The 13,559-nt window shown below is 30.9% G+C and overlaps 1 long non-coding RNA gene across 2 annotated transcripts; it reads left to right on the forward strand.

Annotated features, from left to right (window-relative positions):
• The first annotated feature begins 712 nt into the window (after nucleotides 1–712).
• On the forward strand, nucleotides 713–3,465 carry LOC129290633 (uncharacterized). Of its 2 annotated transcripts, none has more exons than XR_008588472.1 (2): nucleotides 713–2,699; nucleotides 2,824–3,465. It is a non-coding gene; the product is annotated as an uncharacterized LOC129290633 (long non-coding RNA). The 2 variants fall into 2 exon arrangements; XR_008588473.1 differs by having other exon boundaries at nucleotides 713–1,344.
• The last annotated feature ends 10,094 nt before the right edge of the window (nucleotides 3,466–13,559 follow it).

Genomic DNA, 13,559 nt, shown 5'->3' on the forward strand with positions numbered 1-13,559 from the left:
AAAAGTACTAATAAATGTAAATTATGCGAGTCTTGATTGAGTGTTGATTGAATTTTTTTTTTTTTTTTTTTTCTTTTTATTTATAGTGTCTGATAGCAGAAGCCTTTCCTTTGAGACTTAACACATTTTAACAAAGAATCAGGAATCCCGCAAAATTTATGGCACGGTCTCTTCATTTTGATAAACAGCCCACTTCACCGAACTGCTTGGGCGTATATTTCGGTATTACTTAGGATCGTGTCTTCGTGCCAATGGTTTAATATTTAAAATTGATGGAATTTTGGCATGTTTATTTATCATGGACTTTATTGAGCTTCGGGGCCGGTCTCTTTTGCCTATATTGGGCTTGACGTTTCAACGTTTCATTACTCAGCCCAATTTAGCTTCATAACCTATTGAAGTGACGTTTTATATTTAATCCAAATACATATAGAAAGATCATTTCGATTCTAAGGGATAGAAGGAAAATTTTACAAATTTGTAACGTAATTTTTTGGTGAATATGTAATGTATTTTTTTCTCCTCAAAATGTAATATCACAACAGATGACATTTGCATATAGATTGTCCATGAATGGGATTACAAAAAAAAAGGTGTCTATGAATGGACTTTGTTGGCCCAACTAACTGTTGGGCTTGCTTGGGCCTACACCTTACGATTTACTATATTTATCCCTAGTCATTTTTGTTGTTCCTTCTTCTAAACCCTTCGGTCTTCGTCTGATCTTAGCCATGAGGCGGCGCGACTGGGCATCATGGCGGTCTCCTTCGCTCCTTTCGTGCCATCTCTCTCTCAATCATTCCCTCTTTTCTGCGTTGCATCATCTATTCTTACTTATCCTCATCTCCGTGCCCATTGCCCGTACAATGTCCTCATTGGCTCGACGGTATCTACAATTCAAATAAAGCATATTCTTCTCATTCGTGTTTTTCTCTCCTTTTCTTCATCGCATGTGTTAATTTGGCATGGAAATGATGGTATTGTAAAAGGTCTGAGCAGGGAGATTATATTGGTGGTGGGTGGTGGCAGTGCTGGAGGTTTAGGCGAAATCGAAGCGAAGAAGAGGGCCCCTGTCACTGCAGAAGTCATGGCACTGTGACTCTCGCAACCTCTTCGATATCAAAATCATGCCTTGTTTACACTTGGCGAATGGGTTGGATCAAAAGGCGTGGGTTGCATTCTAGCATGGAATGCTAACCTAGAATTCTCCCGACAATTATTTGCTTGCCTTAACTTCAAGCACTGTACTGCCACACTGCTTCCTGCATTGATCAAAACCTTCAATCTGATCCTGCCACGTTTGGTCGGTGATCTTGGTTACCTTAATTTTCCAATTTTAAACACGTATCCTTTGTAATTTTTTTTGAAGTTTATTGTTTATTTGCTCTTGTAGACAAATTTTAAATTTTACATTAGTTTGCAAAGTTACAATTCTGATTTGCAAAGATCACTCAGATACTGGCTTCTCCGATTATAGATCATTGAGTGTTGAATATGGTGGCAGTAGTTTGCTTTATGAATAATGATATGACGGCGTCCACGTCCTTGAGAGGAGCTGGTCTGGACGCCGCAGGGCAATGCAAATATAACTTGGGTATCTGACGATGTGATGGGATTGGATTGAATTGGATTTGTTTTGATATTGATGTATTAGTTAAAATAGTGAAGATAGATAACTATAAGCATGCTGGCCTCATCTTTTGGCTAAATGAAACTTATTCTTGGAGAGACTCAATTGATGAGTTTGGCTTGGTGATTCTGTTATATGTTTCATACTTCAAAGAACTGCTAATTTCATCGAGTTTCTGCCAACTGCCCGAGGCAGGTGGAAGTACACAATTATTCCAGTTGTCTCTGGGGTCAGGTCTGGACAATAATTCCACCTTTAAAATGATTTATTGAAGTAATTTATGTTCTGTGTCTCTGACTTTCTGTAAGGATCTCTTGACTTTATGGCATGTGTGAAATATTCTTGAAGCTTTGTTTCAAATGGTGGTTCTCTGTGCAACTCCTGCATCACCTTTTGCGTTATCTCGAAGGAGTTTGGATTGTATTATACAAGAACTTAAAGCTTTGCTTCAATTATGGTATTATGTGCATATTGAGTAATATAACCTGTTGATTGGATTTGGACCAGCGGCTAAAGCCCTGAGAATATTTACACATTGAGTTGCACTGCACAGTTGACGATACATAGTAGTTGGAAACTGTTGGGACCCATTCCAGTTTATAGTATTGTAGTCTTACATCTGAAGCATTGGACTCTGATGTGGGGTTTTACGGGGACTTTGAAGTCTCCAATCTTAGGAACTAACATTTAGGCTGTGGTTGTCCCAAGTTGCTTTCAGAAACACTAACATATTATAAGTTAGTTTTTATTTCGTGGTAATTTTATTTGATATTTGATATTAAATGAAAGCTGACATTGATGCTGAGCTAGTGAAAGAAAAAAACGTCATTATTTTAAGTGATTTGTTTGGGCAAAAATATTTAATCATGCACTACTGAAGTCGTTTTTATCCTGAACCCTTGCTTGTCATTAAAACTGATGTGGATGATAGCTCATCCCAACTGTTCAGCCGAAAACCTTCATGATGCTCTTTTCACATTGATAGCACTGATTTCGTTTATTCTATGACTACTTGCGAGAACCTGACCCTGTGACCCTAACAGGGAAATTCTCTAAAACACACGAGGAGGTAAACTTTATTCACCTGTTTTTTTTTTTTTTTGGTTCTCCTTTTTGTGAAGATAACTTGGAATCTACATATTCTACCGGCTAACATTTGATTCTTAACTTCTGATGGATAATTTTCTTCTAAGTGCGGAAGCATTGCCGCATTATTTGGACCACAAAGATGGAGTATTGAATTTAGAACTATGGATTCAGACCTATCATATGCTGGATCAGCATCTTTGTCTCCCACTAAAAGAATTGGTTAAAACCTAATCCCAATCTGGTCTGGCGTGTTGGGAAGTGCATGTTGACGGTGGCTTGGAGGAACTCACCGCATGGCGCGTTTCACTTCCACCGCGGTAAAGGTTCATTGAATTCTACTGCTACCATCACTTTAACTGTCTTTGGTAAGGGTTCATCTTTGATGTGATAATGCCTTGATGCTACCTTAAGTGTTTTAGTTGACCGGTGAATGAACATGCGACAATTCTCTCGATGCTACCTGGCTGCACCTTTGTGACCCACCGATGATGACAGATCTCCTATTGGAAGGCCCCGTCCCGTTCAGAAGCAATTTGGATTTGCAGACACTAAATTGAGTTTTTAGAGAGCACTTTTCAGCACCTAATATTTCTAAAGATTAATGATTAGATCATAAACTATTATATGAATAGTATTTTGGATTTTAAACTTTTATAATGTGCAAAAACATCCATCAACTTTTAAATTTTGGATGCTTGGCTGCATGTTTGGATAGGAGATTTAATTGATTTTGGAGGTTTAGAGTACTTGTTTGAGATATCATTAGAGATAGCACTGTTCAGCATCTAATATTCTTAAGAGTTAATTCGCATTTTAAACCTTAAAGTATCGTGTAAATAGTATTTTGAATTTTAAACTTTTGAAATGTATAAAAACACTTATCAACTTTTAAATTACGAGTGTTTGAGATTCTACCGTTAAGTATATACCATTATTTTTAAGGGTTAGGATGAGTATTATATTAGCAATTAAATTTTATAACTATAAAAATAATAATTATTTTTTTTTAACTTAATGTGAAGGTTTTAAGCGGTTAAAATTTAAAAATTGATTGGAGTTTTTGCATGTATCAGAATTTTAAGGTTTAAGATGTTTATTAACTTTATTTCTAGTTCAAAATATAAACATCAATATATATATATATATATTATTTATTTATTCTCATCTTTTGAATTTGAAGATGATGATGACTGACGAATGAAAATCAAGGAGAGTTTCTAATTTTCCGTAGAAAAGGGGACATGCGAGAGTGGATCTGGTTGAGATCATTTTAATTATTCTTGAAATCTAGATAAATAAATAAAAAGCCTTTCTTCCTCCCCCACTATTCTGCATTTGGATTAGAGCAGGGCCTGGCGTTTGGGACTCCGAGACCTTGTCATTTTCCCCACAAAAGGCATTGATTTGATTGGTCGAATTTGCCCGCAATGCCAGTCGTTCTTAGATCCTCCTTCCACCAATCACTCGTAAAGCTTCACTAATTTAATGTCATTACTTTCTGTGGCACGTTTCTTACACTCTACATGAAGCCATGATTCAGCTTCCTTCTAATTTCTAAATGGTGGAGGCCATACCTCATTGTTTAATCAAAACATTACGTGTATTTTTCTTTTCCGTTATGACATTGTGCGCAAGATATGTCATTTTATTAAACACGAAATAATATTAAAGCTATGAGGACAAATCTAGTACTAGCAGTGTGTGGGCATGTTAGAATCGAAAAAAAATTTCAGTATGAAAAGACTAAAATTGAAGACCGGACCTGTGTGTGTGTGTGTAAAAGGTTGAGAAGAAGAGGGAATTGAACTGAGGGAACAAGTTCGGAGTGGAGATGAAGAGACAACGAACTTTTACTACTGCTTTCGACAAGTCAATTCACTGGTTACGTATACCAAAAGAGGGGTTGGACGGAACAAAATTAAGGATGTAATTAAATAAAAAGAATAATAAAGCCATAATAAGTAGCTTGGATCGGCGGCATTAAACAATAATAGTATTAGTGCCAGCGTACTACTATGCGGGTATGTGGTTGGGCGAAGAAGCATGACAAAGTTATACAATATAAGTACATAATGAAGACAAGTAGAGTGGGAACTAAGAATAATAAGAATAATAATAAATAAATAAGGGAGTGGTGAAGAAACACCGCCCCACTGAGGAGGACAAGTGGGGTTTACAGGTCCAGAATCGTCTCCCGCATGGGAAGTGGCCACGTTTACGTAGCGTCCCTCCGATGGAATTGAATCAGTACAATGCTCTACTGCATGTTCTTGAATTCTACTCTCGCCAATCTAATTTATTTTTTTAGGGATAAAAAATATATGATATTTTTAGCATTCCAATGTATTTTTTTAAAAAAAAATATTCATAATAAATAAATTACTTTATTTATTTTTAAGTGAAATACCCTATTAAATAAAAATAAATTTAAAAAGGTAGTGTTAGCTTAAAGATAATTAATTATTTTTTTTAATATAAGGCCACAGAAACTTGTGCAAAACTAAGTCAAGTCAAGTCGTATAAGAGTGTGATATTCTAGTGAAGGGTCATCAAAAATCAAGATATCATTATTGTCATTCGATATTTGATGATCAAATCAATCCGCACACTTGTTGGCTTATCCAAACACATGGTTGAAGTTGATAGTTCATTCATTCATAATGAGGTCTCTAATTTTTGTTATAGTTTCATTGAAGCGATGATCCATGTTGTGGTAATGCTGAATAAGCAACAAAGTTTCAAGAGAGTCAGAGTGAACATTGATGTGAGTATATTTGTACCTCTAACAAAGAGAAAGACCTTTAAAGATGGTCAAGAGCTGCGGCAATACTAAGAAGATAGCTATGTTATTTGGTAAAATCTTTTATCTAGTTGCTTTGGTCATCCCAAATAAGGCCATCATAAGTTGCAATTTCATTGGTGTAGACAGAACCATCAACATCCAACTTCAGCCAACAAGGTTTGGGTGAAATCCATTTAGCAAAAGATCTGTCATGGTCCGAATGCACATTGTTCAATTGAGCTTGAAGATAATGGTCATTGATAATGTTTTGGGTGTTGAAGAAGAAGATGTCTTTGTCAGAAATATGTTTTTTAGAATATATATAAGAGCAGCAATCTTTTCAAATATTCTAACATATGTGAGCAAAGAGTTTTTTCAAGGAGTTATTCTAATATTCGGGCCTCCAACATTATTCTTTACATTTCAGAGCATCTAATCTTGCAAAAAAAGGAAAAAAAAGTGTTAAATTTACAAGAGTTCACTAATTTTATACAAACTTACCTTGATTTAGTGCAATTATGTAAAATGTGAATGGAAGACAATTAATTACTTTATTAATATGAGATTTGATTAAAAATGTATCTTTTCATTTCATTTAATCAGGGTTCATATTATAGTCGTCGGTTCTTATCTATGTTTGAAAATCCATGTTTGACTAAAAATAAATGAAGCAGTGAGTTAAGCGGTGATTTTATAACAATGCATTCTAGCCGTTTTTCTATGGTCATATAGATTGCCAGATTAAGGTATGTAGCAAGATTAAAGGTAGAACTATAATTTGGTTTTCTCTCTATATCTTGTGTCAATGTCTCTGGCAAACCTTTCTATTGAGTTGACAATTTTTATAGTGACACATGAGTTCTTTTAGTCATAATTATAAGACTTCAATATCCTTTATTTTTTACATTCAATATTTTTTTCTCAAATTATCCCTGCATAAATCAATGCTGCTGGGTGTAATTTTTAATGATTTAAAAGAAATGATATTTTAAGGAAACTAGTACATAAGTTTACAAATAACTAATTTTTTTTTAATTTATATGAATTAATCATCTAGCATCTTTATTTAGGATCCACAGCGTATTATTGATTCAACTCAACGATGCTGGTGGAATCCTACCAGCATCCCTTGATCGATGAGATTCTCATTGCTCAATGCACATTCCTAAGCTCAATCATGGCGCTTTCTTTTGGAGCATTTGATTGATTGATGATGACACCTAATAACCATGTATGCTACCAACAGGTTAGGTTTAGTTTAAAAAAAAAGGATTAATCCCTTACAATGTTCTCCCTCCATTTCTATATATACTCCTTTTATTTTTATTTATAAAAAATTATCATTTTTTATTTATTTTTTTTATACAAACAAAATCATATATTTTAATAAGTATTTATTATATATTTTTTAAATTACCTTTCATAATTTACATTAATAAAAAATAATTAATACAAGCTTATATTAATTAATATAAAGTATTTCAGTCTAATTTTTTTATTTTTAAATATAATTATTATGGTTAACCAACTTTTTTTTGTGTGGTATAATTTTTTTATATATATAGAAATGGAGGAAGTAAGAGAAAAACATATATCACACATTTTAAAAAAATTAGTTAATTATAATAATTATGCCTGAAAATAAAAAAAAGTTTACTAAAATACCCTATATTAATCAATATAAGCATTCATTAATTTTTTTCATTAATATAAATTATGAGAAATAATTTAAAAAATATACAACAAATATTTATTGGAATGAGTGATTTTACTAATAAAAAAATATAAATTAAAAGTGATAATTTCTTTAACAATAAAAAATGGAGGGAGTAGCAAATCAAAAGTTTGAATCACTATTAAAAAAAGTATTTATATTTAGTGTCTGACTAAATTTGGAACATGATTCCCTCTAATATGAAAATGCATGTCAGCAATAAAAGACAAAAAACAATGTATTCCTACTTCTAGCTTTCTTGAATTTGTTTAACGTTGTTTTCTAAAACATGGTACTAGATCAAGGCGAAAATGTTCTTGTCAGTTTACAATTCCTGATAAAATTATGTCATCAAATGAGATAGTTAGAGAATACAAACTTGAAACACTAGCTAGCTTTTTTCCAGGTGAATTTAATTTCAAGAATTCATAAAATCTAACATAAGTTTTACAATGTACAAAGAGACAAGAAAATGCCTCTTTAACTATTTACAAATATTTATTAACGAAGTCTTTACATCAACAATTATCACTTTTCTTGACTCATTTTATATAAGACAATGTTTTAGTAAGATTTCAAACCAATAGTAAATTACATTGTACAATTTAACATTTCAATTTTTTTTTTAAATATGAATCTGTAAAATTCCTTCATTTAATACGGAAATAGACTATAGAGATATATATTTAAGAAGTAAAATAATAAAAATAATTTTAAAATGAACTTCTTTAATGAATCATTATTTTTTCAAAATATATTATATTATGAGATATTAAATCACTTAAAAAACATCTCATAAAATAGAGTAAAGCCATGGAGATAGTATAATTCAAACTCACATCTTGAGGAGCGTGACCATGCATCCTCACTAATTAAATTTACCACTTCTTTATTTTTATTTCTATTTATTTTAGTATTTTTTTTAAAGCACTTCACTAAAGCCAAATTGCTGTTCAAATTTAACAACCATAAAATACACACAAAATCTCAACAAAAAATACACACAAAATCTGATCGAACCATAGCATTAAGGAGGTAAAGTATCAAGAGAAAAGAGACAAATTCTTTTCATGCTCAAGAAGCAATTTGCTTTTTTTTTTTTTTAATAAGGGTCAAACGATAAATTAATGTAACAAAAGTTACAGTTCATAAGTCAGTATAGATGAAGAAGAGAAAGAACAGAACAAAGGAGTACAATGTTTCTTAATTTGTTCTACTAACACTAAGCTAAAATGAGTGAACATATGTTGAATGTCATGCAGAATAACACAAGAATAACTTATAAAAACGAAGCTCGTCTTTAATTTCGAAAATTAAAAAAATGAATTTAACTGGCTACTGTTAATAAATATTACACCAATTAAGAATGTATTCAAAGTCTCTAATCTAGTTTTAGACGCATCACATTCTCGAAATGAGAAGGGGGAAAAACAACAAAAAAATGTTTTGGATAATAAATAGGAAGACTTTCAAATAAGGATCACAAATGTGACATAATTATTAGTGAATATAAAAAAATTTTAAATATTCAATTCAGTTCAGGGGAGTAAAAGTGAAAATAATTTTAATTATAAAAAATCAAAGTACCATTCACTTGTTATGCAGAATTATTAGTTGTTAATTTTATTTACTTCACTTGTTAATTTATTAATATAAGTTGCAGATAACATGAGTTGATATGTTAATAATTATATAAAATTTGACATCAGTTATTTAATTATAAGCAGTAACATCAATTATTAAATTATCAACTTTACCTGTTAATTTATCAGCATCAGTTATAAATTAGTGATAGATCTTGTAATTTACTAACATCAGTTATAAATTATTGATAGGTTTTGTAATTTATAAGTGATGTTAGTAAATTAATAAGTAAATATAGTAAATTAACAACTAATGTTACTGTTTATCTGACAAACATATATAATTTACAAGTAATATTGATAAATTAATAAATAAAATAAAAAAAATTAATAACTAGTAATTTTACATAACAAGTGAAAGATACTTTATTTCACAGGTAAAATTATTTTTACTTTTATTTTTTGGATTGAACTAAAATTTCAAAAAAAATTTAAACCCACTAATAATTATGTTGCATTCCTGGTCCTTATTTAAAATTCTTTCTAATAAATAAATTTTTATGATCTTTGAAATAATTTAAGTTTTTGTATGTTTGAAAAAAATGTTATAAATATTTGAATTTTAAAAAAGTGATCGTTCAACCTTTTTTTTTTTTTCCTTTTAAATCTGTGATGCATCCCAGCCGTTCGTTTGCAATTTGAATTGCTGGTTACGGTTCTTTATTTGTCCCGTCACTCTCTTGAAGGAACTTTTGTGTTTAGTTGGCTGCACCATCATCAACTTCTTTGAAATCTCAGCATCTTGATTGATCGTCCAACATCAGCATCTTAATTGATCGTCCAAGTCCCTTTCCCATATAAATTGTATTGGTTTTTTTTTTAATTAGAAAAATTCAAACTCATAATCTTATATCTCACTTCACAAATCCATGACAATCTAATGACTTATGTAACATCGATAAAATATTTCATTACATTTAGTGGACTCAAACCACTTCACTTTTTTTTATTCTCTTGGGCTAGGAAAAAAAGAATGGCATTAAAAATCAGAAGATTAAAAGATTGAATTAAATCTAAACAAAGATCAAAAGATTTTAAAATGGATTAATATGCAATTTCGACCATGAACTATAAATTCAGGGGTAATTTAAATTCTAAACTTATATTGATATATTTTAAACCCTGCACAATTAAATTTAAAACTCTCTTGTCCCTATTGTCAATTTAAAGTTAATGTTGGCTATTTTTTTTTTAAGTAGGGCTCATCGTTAATTTTGCGCCCCCCCCCCCACAACCTCTATGCCATATGTCATCAATCTCTCCCTCTCTTTTACCCTATTTCATTGTTTGTAATGTCCTTTATCATTAATCAATCCTAAATTCAATTAATTAAACCAATCAATAAAGCTAAGGATCAACCTTGGCTGAGGTTAATTCTTAACTGACTTAAAACTATTATGAATAATGGGATCTTAAAAATTATTTGAAAAGGATTAATGATGAATAAATACTTAAAATCATAGCTTAAAAGTTTACAAAAATATGAAGATAAGTTGAGCATTTAAAAATAATTAAAATAGGGGCAAAACAAACATTTTAGTAAATTTGGCATATCCATCACGGCCTATTGCATGTCTGCCACGACCAACCCTCCAAAACCACACATCCGTCAGGGCCAAGAGTTTGTTCACCACGGCTAATGGCATAGAGGCCACCCGTCACAACCAATAGCACAATCCACCACAACCAATCTAAGATGACACATTTGCTATGGCTAATCTAACAATCCACCACGGCTAATAACTATCACATGTGTATAAGATCATAATAATAAATTATCTGAAGTATTTCAAATGTCAAATCCACTAGGAAGTTGCACCTTTATTAAATTAAATAATTAATAATTCGAGAAAAATAGATAAAATAAATAATTTAATGAGAATATAAATAATAAAAATAAATCAAGGAATAATGACGATGAAAATACAATCACTTGAAGTGATGGGGTTTAAGATTCACCTTATATATTACTAGTTTCTACCATTTGAATTGACTCTTTAATCAATTACAGTGACAATTATTTTAAAAATGTGCTAATATTATTTTTCTAAATTATTAGTCTCTTTTTAATTAGCGTTGAATTCATTCCTAAGATGCCCAAACAACTAATTAAACCGTGAAACTATAATTTAATTCACTATAAATTTTTAAAATTATCTCTGGCCTAGTTATTTATATCTATTTCTCTAAATTTAGGTTCTTTCTTCACCTTCTAGTCCATCAAGATTACCCACAGATTTAATTAAATGATGACCAGTCATAAAATCAATATAAAGAACAAGAGAAATAAACATAATTAAAAAAGTAAAAATATTTATAAATATAAATGCAAAAAGTCAAAATAAAGTAAATAGAAAACTAGCTCTCCAATTGGGCTACATCTCTACCCCAACTGGATAATTTAAAAATACATAATAAAATTAAATAACACATTCTAAAATCTCAGAGAAGATTAAGGAGTAGAGAAGAAATAATTATGATTTGTAAAACTCATCAATGATCTCGCTTTTAACCTTTAAAATGCTTCCACGGGCTCTAAATATCTTAGAAAAATTTTTGAGGTACTCGGATAAGTAATTGGATGCATTCTCTTTTGATGAAGGGGGTATTTATAATTAAAGTGAAGACTCCTCCTCTTCTTCCTTGTTGATGTGAGATTTCAATATATGTATGTATGTATATTTCTCTTTTCATTCTTTCCTTTAATTCTTTTTTCTGCAAAATATAAAAACAAAGAGATATATGAGTAGATTTTGTATCAAAATTTTTCATCTTATAATTAAGTGATTATAGAAAATATATAAATATTAATTAAATAGATATGAAATCTTAATAAATATAATCAAATCTAAATCAAAATCTATACCTATTTATTTATAAAATATGCACTTATTAGTGGCGCACACCCAATTACGGCGCAGTTATAACAGAAATAAAATTTTAACCTATGAGATACTTAATTTTCAGCTCAGGCCTCTGATTAATGTAATCCAAGTGCCCACACAAATATAAATAAATACACTAACTATTGGCTCCAGTCTCTTCTCAATCCAATGCCAAATGAAAATCTTATAACACTTGGTGCCGATATATGTATTTGCATTCATAATCCCACAACCAAGTGTCTCCCCTTAAATTAGCCATTATCAAAGAATGTCCATATGCATTAGACCCATTCATGCATAAACATATGATATATCATAATCACTATTATTAACCATGAACACACATTTGCATGGTAGACCTCGGTCTATAAACATAGGAGGCCAACATCCAAAATGCCTAAGTCAACAATAAGGGTTACTTGTAAATGACAATTAAATCCATGCAATGACCCCTAAAGTTAGTAATAAAATATTCAAATTACACATTAAGAACAGCCAGAGACATTACACTCAATTAAATGTCTCTAACTTCACCTGCTTCCCTTTGCCCTGAATTTGAACGTCATCTGGAAAGTATTAAACCACGGGACTAAGATTATACAGTCTCATTAACTAAGCATATAAATTCAAGCATATGAACATATGGCACATAAAAGCAATTAATGCTTCTATTCACATTATAAATTCTACAATTACTTAACTGGTATCGCAACAATATATTCATGACTACAATACATGTGTAACAAGTGATGATAATTATGCATAATCATGTTCCACCCTTATTTCTTTCCTTATATTTTATGACTGAATCCATGGGCTACTAAATTATATAGGATTAACATGTGTGATTGACTTAACCCTACTCTTCAATTGTGATGGGTGACCTAACCAAGACCCCATACTTACTCTTAAATCATAAATTCCCTCATTCTAAACTTATGAGGTGTCACTTTGCCTAGTTTAGGGCAATACCCAATCTAGGGTATTAATCAAAAACTAAAACATCAAGGCCTTGTGGTACTAATGAGTGCCATGTAGATTTCCAAAATGCCATACTCTCTCAAGTGAACTCCCACTCATTTGTGATCATTCAAATCCATGCAATGATAATGTTCACAGTAGATGATTATTCTTATGTTCATAAATTATAAATCTATAAGCACATGTAGTGAATCACATTTAACCACATTTCCATTCTTATAACATACTGCATATTCACGATTAACATTTTATGCACAAAAACATGTTATAACCATAACAATACTCAACTCATATCATAAACCTCCTGATGCTTAAGAAATCAAATAATCTCAATCATGTTCAATGACTTAAATCCAATCACATCATCATTAGCAAGTCATGCTAAAATAACTCACATTGAACCCATCCAATCAAGTGATACGTACTCATCCATTAAAAAAGTCATATCATAAACCTCAAACCTTTTTCACACAGATGTTTGCAATAGCATACGTTAAAGCTATTCACTGATATACCATGATCAATCAAGTTCATTATTGCAGACACAAATATATACTATAATTTAATTCTCTATTACCTCAACTTTATGATCACCACACAATAGTATGATTTGGATTATGAGGAAGCTCACAAATAATCCACAAGCTCTAAGAGTAGTTAATCTACAAATTTAGGATTAACAAACATCATTAATGACTAATAATAATTAATTAACCTTTAATTTCAATTAAGGCCTAAGACCCTTATTAGTGATTTTGACAATAAACAGTCCTATTTTAAACTTCTATTAGCTTATTTAATCCCCATTAAGCTTAACTCATTGTTAAGCTTTACC

The sequence above is a fragment of the Prosopis cineraria genome, unplaced genomic scaffold (assembly GCF_029017545.1).
Source record: "Prosopis cineraria cultivar Desert tree isolate PC_DT_omini unplaced genomic scaffold, ASM2901754v1 PC13, whole genome shotgun sequence".
NCBI lineage: Eukaryota > Viridiplantae > Streptophyta > Magnoliopsida > Fabales > Fabaceae > Prosopis > Prosopis cineraria.